The sequence below is a fragment of the Erythrolamprus reginae genome, chromosome 4 (genome assembly GCF_031021105.1).
Source record: "Erythrolamprus reginae isolate rEryReg1 chromosome 4, rEryReg1.hap1, whole genome shotgun sequence".
Taxonomy (NCBI): domain Eukaryota; kingdom Metazoa; phylum Chordata; class Lepidosauria; order Squamata; family Dipsadidae; genus Erythrolamprus; species Erythrolamprus reginae.
In genome coordinates, this window is record NC_091953.1 from 62765989 (window position 1) to 62775049 (window position 9061).

Below are 9061 nucleotides of genomic sequence, written 5' to 3' on the forward strand. Positions count from 1 at the left end.
TCCATTGCCCTGATAATAAAATGGTCACTATTTGTCTGGATAGTCGGCAGCCACCTTTTTTGCCAAAAAATTAAGGTTTGATTTATTCATAGATATGTCTCAGGCCATATCATGGCATAGTTCACAAGGATGAATGAATGTGTGGGTGGGAGGGCGCATTGGAGGTGGGCTTTGAACTGGTAATGGGAATTTCCCCCCCCCCCCACTCACTGAACTGACAGTGACCAGGCCTGCCATGCCCCCAAACCGGCTCTTTCAGTGGTGCCATTTTGTTTTTTGCTTCTGTATATGCACAGAAGCTGCTTTTTCCTTTTGTGCTTGTGCAGAAGCTGGTTTTTTAGCACTCTGCATGCATGCACATGAAGAACCCACACAGCGCATCAGAAAGTGAACAGGCAACAAAGACAACCAGAAACCACTCCTGGTGTATGTGTGTGTTAGAGTGTACACAGCTGTACTATATGAGACAAGCCAGGAGGAATAATTGCAAACAATTGCTAAAAGCTATAAACTTTTAATGTAATTTGAAAAAGAAAATAAAATATATATGATAAAATGAGCTAAAAAATTGGGCTATAACATACATACAGAACAATTAGAAAATACGTGGATGAAAGGATTAAAATTTAGACTATGTTATAATTTTAAAGAGAATGTTTCTAAAATGATATATCTTTGGTATGTCACCAGAGAAATTTTCTAGAACATATAAAGGCACTTCAAATTTATGTTAACAACAAAATGAACGGTCATTTTATCATGTTAGGTGAACATGTAAAAAGTGAGAAAATTTTGGATTCAAATATGTACACTGCTTCAGAAGCCTTTAGAGATTAATATACAATTGAATCTAGAGGTTTATGGATTGTTGTTTTTGTATATAACTGCATGTACAAGATTCTACTACATTTCACTTTTTTCTTTTTGAAACAAATAATAATTATTCCATCGAAAAAGCAAAGAATACATTGTGTTAAAGAGCTTTAGATTTTCTACTGCAACTATTCCCTCGATTTTTGCGGGTTTGAACATCGCAAAAAGTCTATACCACGGTTTTTAAAAAATATTAAAAAATACTTCGCGTTTTTTCCCTATACCACGGTTTTTCCCACCCGATGACATCATGTCATCGCCAAACTTTCATCCGCTTTTAATAAATACTTTTAAAATAAACTTTAATAAGTAAACATGATGAGTAATAATCTAAATGGTTGCTAGGGGAATGGGAAATTGCAATTTAGGGGTTTAAAGTGTTAAGGGAAGGCTTGCGATGCTGTTCATAGCCAAAAATAGTGTATTTACTTCTGCGTCTCTACTTTGCGGAAATTTGACTTTTGTGGGTGGTCTCAGAACGCATACCCCACAAAAATTGAGGGAACACTGTATTGTGATAGCTTTTTAGACAAGGAACACAAGAGGGCAATGTTGTTTAAGATAAGTGATCCCCCCCCCCCACTCCACCACCTCATAACTAGCTTGTAGGAAATCCACTAGGTAATACATTTTATATGTTTGTTCCTATTTGGTATGTGTTTTCAGGCAGTAGCAACATATAATAACTTTCAGTATGCATCTGTAGATAATTTATAAATTTGTGCAAATCAAATGGACAATATTTTTAAATTATGTCTTTCTGTTTTGAATAACATCTGGGAGGTAAATTTATTAAGATGTTTTCATGAGCTAATTTAATGTTGTAAGGTCTTGTCTCCATCAATTACAAGACTTGTCAGTCTCTTCTGTGCCTTTATTTTTCTGGTACACTTTGGATCAGTCTTTACCAATTTGAGAATCCCTTGACTGCACGGATTTCAATTCTTAGACTTCCCCAAAGAGCACAAGCTCTGCTAAAATCTTCCCATGTACTTCTTTTGTTTTTCCTTGTGAAATTTATCAGGTGACACATACATTTTGGGACAATATTCTCAAACAATTATCCCAGTCCCCTCACAACTTCACTTTTCCCACCATCTTTCTAGGCTGGCCTTTCTTGATGTCAGGATTGCTAAGGTAGAATTATTTCTCCAACTAAGATCACCAAATAACTTTTTAACACTGAGGGCAGGTGTGTGCAGTTACATTGCAATTTAATGCAATTACATTACAATGCATTCTTGGAATACTTTTTGTGTAGCATTTTATTCAGGGTGTCATATAAATTTTACAGACAAAAGAAAAGAAAAGAAATTTTGAATATTTTCCTTCTTTTATTAGAGACCTTGCTTACAGGTATTGCTTGCTGACCATTTGCTGCTAGTACTGAATCACGCAATTGCCCATGAACATGCATTGAGAAGCAAGAGAAATAGTTGGTTTTGAGCATGGTAATTTTATATTTTTTCTTATGGAAAGAATGCAATGTTTGCTCTTGGATAAAGATGCTTTCAGATACACACTGAAGTGTCACAATACATATCCTTTTCTTTAGGATTGTCACTGTCATTGAATCCTAGAACATTCAATTATAATGTTGGGTAAAATGGATCAATTCTCAGTGTAAGGCAACTCTTCCCTACCTTCCTCCTTCCCTTCCTCCCTCTGTCAGGCAATCAAATGAAGATGTGTTAACTGAAATGTGTGTGAAGTAAATAGGATTTTTACCAGTCCCCAAGATCTTCTTTTTGATATTCAGGGATTACCTGCCTTTGCAAGTTGCAGTGCATTGATTTGATGCTATTTTATTATGTATTTATTTTTCAGGTTAACTATTTCAAGTCTTCATTGGGGCTATACTCTTGATCTGCTCTAGTTTCAGAAAGCTACGACATGTGTTTTCCAAGTACTTGTATCTATTGTAGCCTTTTCAAGGTAGTGACCGAGTTCTCCATATGGCTTCCAGATGGAAACATACTGGTTTTGTTAGCCACCATCGAAGCAGCCTGTCAGCCAGGTCCCTTCTCAGAAACAAATAAATTGTCTAGTGTCTACTGCATTTCCTTTTCAGGCTGCACTCTCCACTTTAAACTTGGCTATGTTTCAGAGCAATCAAAATCCAATCAGCCATTGTGCTAATTCCATATGTTATATTTCCATACTACTCTATGCAGAGGAAGTTGGGGGAGGAAAAAAAACTAATCTTAAACTGTATTCAAAGTGATGTGCCAAAGATGATCTTGCAGGTTATCCATCTGAACAGAAGTCATTGATCAGATCATGGATTTTGTGGCGTAAAAGTTGTGAGCTAAATATTGCAATTATGTTATAAGAAGTAAGTCAGGGTATAAAGTGAATTGAGTCAAAAATAAATTGAGCTTAATGGGCATGGCAGAAACAATAATTCTCAGGATGAATGTTAATTATTGGAATTCATTTTACAAAGTTAAAAAGTTATTAGGATCAAAATTTTCCTTCTTCCAAAAACAAGTAACTGGTGCTTTCGTGATTTATTCAGCACACCTGCGTTCATTGGAAGAGTGAGTTAATTGGTAACTTGTTAATAAATTATTATAATCCATCTCTTCAATTTTATAGTCCACTGTAAATTCTAATTGTGTCATTGAGCCAGATCTTAATAGAGTGATGGCGAATCTATGGCACGCATAGATGTCAGCTCCAGCGTGCATGCACTCGCTGGCCAGCTGATTTTCGGCCTTCTTTTCTGCCGTTTTTGCTCTCCCCATGGCAAAAACAGCCCAATGGGCCAACTGGAAGTTCACTTGTGTGCTCACCCTCCTTTTCGCTGTCAGGTCTTCAGGAACTTCTCCAACTTTGGACAGTTGCAGCCAGGACATGCACATCTTGGCCGGCAAGGCTTTCCTGAAGGCCTTTGCAGCCAATAACAGAGCTGCAGATCGAGCTGGAGCTCTGTTATTGGATACAGAGGCCTTCAGAAAAACCTTGCTGGCTGCAGAAGAAATGGCCCCATGTGTGAGAAGCCTGATTGCAACTATCTGAAGATAAGCTCCACTTCTGTTTAGTTTCTGAACTTCTGATTAGCCCGCTGGGCTGTTTTCGCCATCCCCAGGCTTCAGGAGGATTTCCTGAACCCTGGGGTGAGCAAAGAACAGTCCAACGGGCTTACTGGAAGTCCGAAGGCCTTAGTGAGGGCTGTGTGCATGTGCGGGGGGATCAGCAGGAGGGATTGTGCACATGCGCAGGGAATTGCATTATGGGTATGGGAACACGCAGGCATGCTATCGTGTGCAGACACACCATTTTGGCACCTGAGCCAAAAAAGGTTCACCATCACTGCCTTAATATTTAGTTCCAGTACATATTTGGCTACAGTAAGGTGATAATTACTGAACAGGTTTGAAGAGTCTCAAGTAACCTGGCTCTGTGTATAGTTTAACATATATTGGTCAAGTAAGTTTGTGTCTCTTAGCTATACCGGACTATACCATTAGCTTCAATAACTTTTGTGTTTGTTCGTGAACTTTTTTTTGGCTCTTCAATGTGATGAATATTGAAGAAGAATAAAGCATTGTCTTTAATGAATAAAGCTTATATAAATGTACCTCTGTTTTGATCTAATGACAAATGAGTGCTCAACTTCCAATTCTTTTTTTTTTACAAATGTTAACTAAAATAGTATCTGAAAATAATTTTAATAGTGAGAAAGACTCACCCCCAAAAGAATTTGCTTAATTGCATTGTGACTGCTTGGTTTATTTTTCTTACTCAATATTGTTTGTTTGTACACAATGGACTTTGGGTGAAGCATTTACATTTGCACATCATATCCTCATATTTAGGTTTTATCCTAACCCAGAAATGGAAAACAACAGTGCTATACTTTCCAGGGGCCTTGGAAACCCTCCTGGAAGAAACAGCCATCAATAGAAATGAGCTCATAATTTTCTGCGAAATTATTTCATCACTATATTATTATATTATTATTATCCTTATTATATTTTTAAGCCTTTTTCATAAGAATGTTTGGCTGAAGTACCCCAAAAGGTCTTTCAGGTAGCAATTCATTTACAAAATTAAGTATATATTTTTATCATCTAGCATAAGGTGATCAGACATCCCATTTTTGGCAGGACAGTCCCGATTTCGAATGACTTATCCCGCATCCCGGGGCATTTTTAAAAAGTCCCGCTTTTTTGAAAGAATGCAGGACAAGCCAGGGAATGGCGGGAGAACTTTACACAGGTTTTTTTCTTCCCCTTCTTCCTTTTCATTATTCTAAGCTGCCTGGAGTAGCCTCACGGTGAGACAGGCTGCTGATAAATTAACAAATGATACTAATAAATGTGTCCATAACTGCCCGCGAACCGGCGAAAGAAATGGCGGCATTCCAAGGAGGCGCAGGCACAGAAAGACAAAAATAAAGAGCTGGCCGAGAAGGTGGCTGCAGCTTTGGGGTCCAGGTCGGCAGGCAAAATTGAGTCGGAAAGCGAAAGCGACAGCAGCAAGGCGGAATCCTTGGGTTTGGAGATCGGAAGCAACGTGGAACAGAGCTCCACCCAGCTGCCGGTTTGGAGGCCGCAGCTCACCCCAAGCCACCACCTCATTTACCTCACCTCCTTGGAATCGGAGCCCCGTCCTTATATGGAATGTGCCCAAAAGACATGAGGCGGCTTTGAGGAGATACTGCAGGCCTCCAGACGGCACGCCCTGAAATGGGTCCACTCAGGTAGGCAGGGAGGGAGGAGAGTCTTTGTGTCCCCCGACCACAAAGGCTTCTGGTTAGAGGAAGTTTAGCAAAGGCCGGGGGGGGGGGGATCGGCTTTTGCAAAAGCCGCCTTCAATCCTCCTCTAGCTCCCTCGCCTGTGGCAAATGGTTGCTTGAAAAAAACGAAGATGGGAGAGCCAACAGACTTGGAGGGAGATGGAGAAAATCGGGTTGTGAATAAAGAGTTTCTTAACATTTTAATGGGTCTTTTTGTTCGTGGCAAAGTAGTGCTAGTTAAACAAGTACAGTATTTATTTCCTAGACCAATTTTTTAACCAAGAACAGCCGCCCCTCCCCCCTCCCTGGTCAGTGATGTCCCGCTTTATCCATATTAAAATCTGGTTAATCTAGCAGTATATGTATTGTGAAAGGTGCACAGGGAATAGAAAAGATACAATGAGGTGTGAAGTAAGGAATGGTAGTGCACATTAGCTCACTTTGCATCATTGGGCTAAATGGAGAAAAGCATGAAGACTCATCTGAAATAACTGCATTCCTTTTTAAATTATGATATAGGTTTAATACTATCAGCTACTGTACTATGTATCTTAGAAACCAGAGACATTACATCATGGTACATTGGCTCTAAACCCAGCAAATGCCCCAAAGAAATAGCATCAGTTGACAGGAGCCTGGCAGTCTTAACATTGGCAATAAATCAGTTGGCAAGAGGTGTTGGGTTGCCTTTGCCAATTGTTCTGGCTGTGTATAGTTCAGTTCAAGCCAAATCCTGCTATGTGTGACAGAGAAAATGATAAATAGTACTTCCCTCTGCTATATGCTGAGGAAAATACTGATATGATGTCTACAAAGTATAAAGCATCCAGTTTATCCCAATAAACCACCCCATTCATACACCCTGAGTAATCAGCATGACAGTCTCTCTATAAGGTCTCCATTTTAAAAAATGTACTTGGACTGCCGCAGTCTAATCTGACCAATTATGGATGCATAATCTTATCTGGTATGACCTAAATATATTGCAAGTTCCTCCCAATTTGATATTTTCCAGATGCATTAAACTACAACTCCCAGAACTCCCAACCAGTCGTCACCCCTCCCCCCACTACCTGATTGTTCTCTACTGAAGGAGCAAACTATTTTTTGAAGAGAAAGTTAACATATTAGGAAAAATTGGGTATAATATCCGACATACTGTACCTATTTTCTAAAAACAAGAAATGTATTACATCAGATAAGTTTCATAGATACAAACCACTACCTCCATTTGCAAACAAACAAGCATTGGAAGAGGTTCTCAAACCCTAGTATACAGATCTAAATCCAGGTTTTTCCTGCTCTCCCTCTGTTCTCTTCCTTGAAAGTGTAATATCATTCATATCTGGACTGCACCAAGGACTTATCAAGCATAGCATTAAAGTTGACATAATTTCTGCACTCTACTAACAAGTGAATGATTTTACTGTTGAAATTTACAAGTACAAGCTGAGAACATACCAATGAGTACTTCTATTGTTTACTCACTGAGTATGAATATCAATACTGTATGTATTTTTTCTGTTTGAATTTTGGAGCAATGATTTAAAATTTGAATATTTCACAAAAAAACAAAATCCAGGGCTTCTAAACCTTAAGTTAATGAATTTGGAAAGGTAGGTGTATAGGAAGCTAGCACCCATCCCACTGTTAGGAAAATGAAATATTCTAGGAAATATTAAAAAGGCAAAATATTGTATTTTCCCAAAGGAGAAACATGTTTCTAAAGACAGACTCAGAGCCTCAGCTTCCTGCCCTCCCCCACAGATATTTAGGTGCTACCCTATCTACAAGACAAAGGCTGGGCCAGTCTTCGGAGAAGGGCGGCATACAAATCTAATAAATTATTATTATTATTATTAAATTATTATCAACAACACAAAAGACATTGCCCTCAGGACTTGATAAGATTAGTCCACACTCAGGATCCGAACCAGGACAAAGCCGTTAAGCCATTATGGGAATTGCCCAAAGTACCTTCATTACATCATCACCCAGCAAGATTCAACCAAGCTTAGGAAAACCTACAAAGTTACCCCTCTATGGCCCAATGGGAGCCTGGCAACCAGTGAAGGGCTGCAAAATTTTTTACTACCACACTGTGGGCATCACTTAGTTGTGGCTTGCTGGTCATGTGACCAGGTGGGAGTGGTTTGACGATCATGTGACGAGGGTGGCTTAAAGACCATGTCACTGGCTTAAAGCTGGCCAACTTGACATCACTTCCATCAAGGGTTTGGGTTAGGGTTGGGTGCTTGGCCTTTCCTCGCCTTAAAGAGATGAAATTTCCCTATTTACTATTACTGAATATCCCAAATATACTATTTAATTCTATGTATATATGCCATATGCATACATACATATTACACACAGGCACACAACAATATCAGAATACAAGCTCAAATTTATAACCCAACAGAGGGTATAAATCTCTCTCACACCCATGTGTTTTTTTGCACAGGATCTCAAGACCATTTGCTTCCGTCCATCATTAAACCATTTTTCCAAACAGTCTTCATGTTTCCATTGTCTTGAAACTGAACCCAGATGGACATTTCTTCTAACAGGTGTATGTAATTTGAGGTATATGATGCTTAATACCTCAAAAATTTTCCAAGTATTATTTTGTGACTTGAAAGGATTTTCATGCTCTAAAATATATTGATCACAGGATTGGGTAATCGCGGCTCAACCTTGCATTAACACATCTGCAATGTTGCCTACAACAACAATGTATTCTAAATTATGGGAGATTCTGTGCAAACAATATCCTCTCACCTTTCTCCTCCCTGCTGTCTAGCTTTTTTAGGTACCTCCTTGGAAGCAGAGATCAATACAACTCAAAACAAAACAGTTCACTGAGCAGTAAAGACGGATATAATAGGCAAGTGCCTGGTAACATGAATTTAGGCATAATGCTTCATTTTTACTTAATTATTATTTATAGATGAATATCAATTTATGTTTCATATCCAGGGTCATATCTGAAGAGGATGGGAATATCAGTTCATGTTTCATATCTGATAATATCTAAAGAGGATGGGAATTGAAATCCAACGCTATCAGATGATTGCATATATCACAACAATAAAAAGCTTGCCCTTAATTTAGTTTTTTCTTCCTCTACTAAGAACCTTGGTCCTCAGTGATGAAATTCCTTGGCAAGAGCCAGGCATGGAAAGTAGGCAGCCTGATTATTTGTCATATACAATTTCTATTTATTGAAGAGTTTTAAAATTACAACTCTAGTGCCTTTGGAGCAATTTCCATCAGGAGAAGTGAAAAATAACAATTGAACCAGGCTACTGGAAACAATCAGCAAGTTTGCAAGCCACATAAGCAGTAGCAGGAAAAAAATACTTTCTGTTCGGGACAGTTTATTTATTATTGCTGTTTGATTATCCTTATGCCTTCTTAGGGAGAACATAGCAGAGTAGATCCATT

General features: G+C 38.7%; 1 long non-coding RNA gene across 1 annotated transcript; it reads left to right on the plus strand.

Annotated features, from left to right (window-relative positions):
- The first annotated feature begins 5446 nt into the window (after positions 1 to 5446).
- Positions 5447 to 8756, plus strand: LOC139167316 (uncharacterized). The gene is made up of 3 exons (XR_011559103.1): positions 5447 to 5581; positions 8418 to 8501; positions 8594 to 8756. It is a non-coding gene; the product is annotated as an uncharacterized lncRNA (long non-coding RNA).
- Positions 8757 to 9061: the final 305 nt, after the last annotated feature.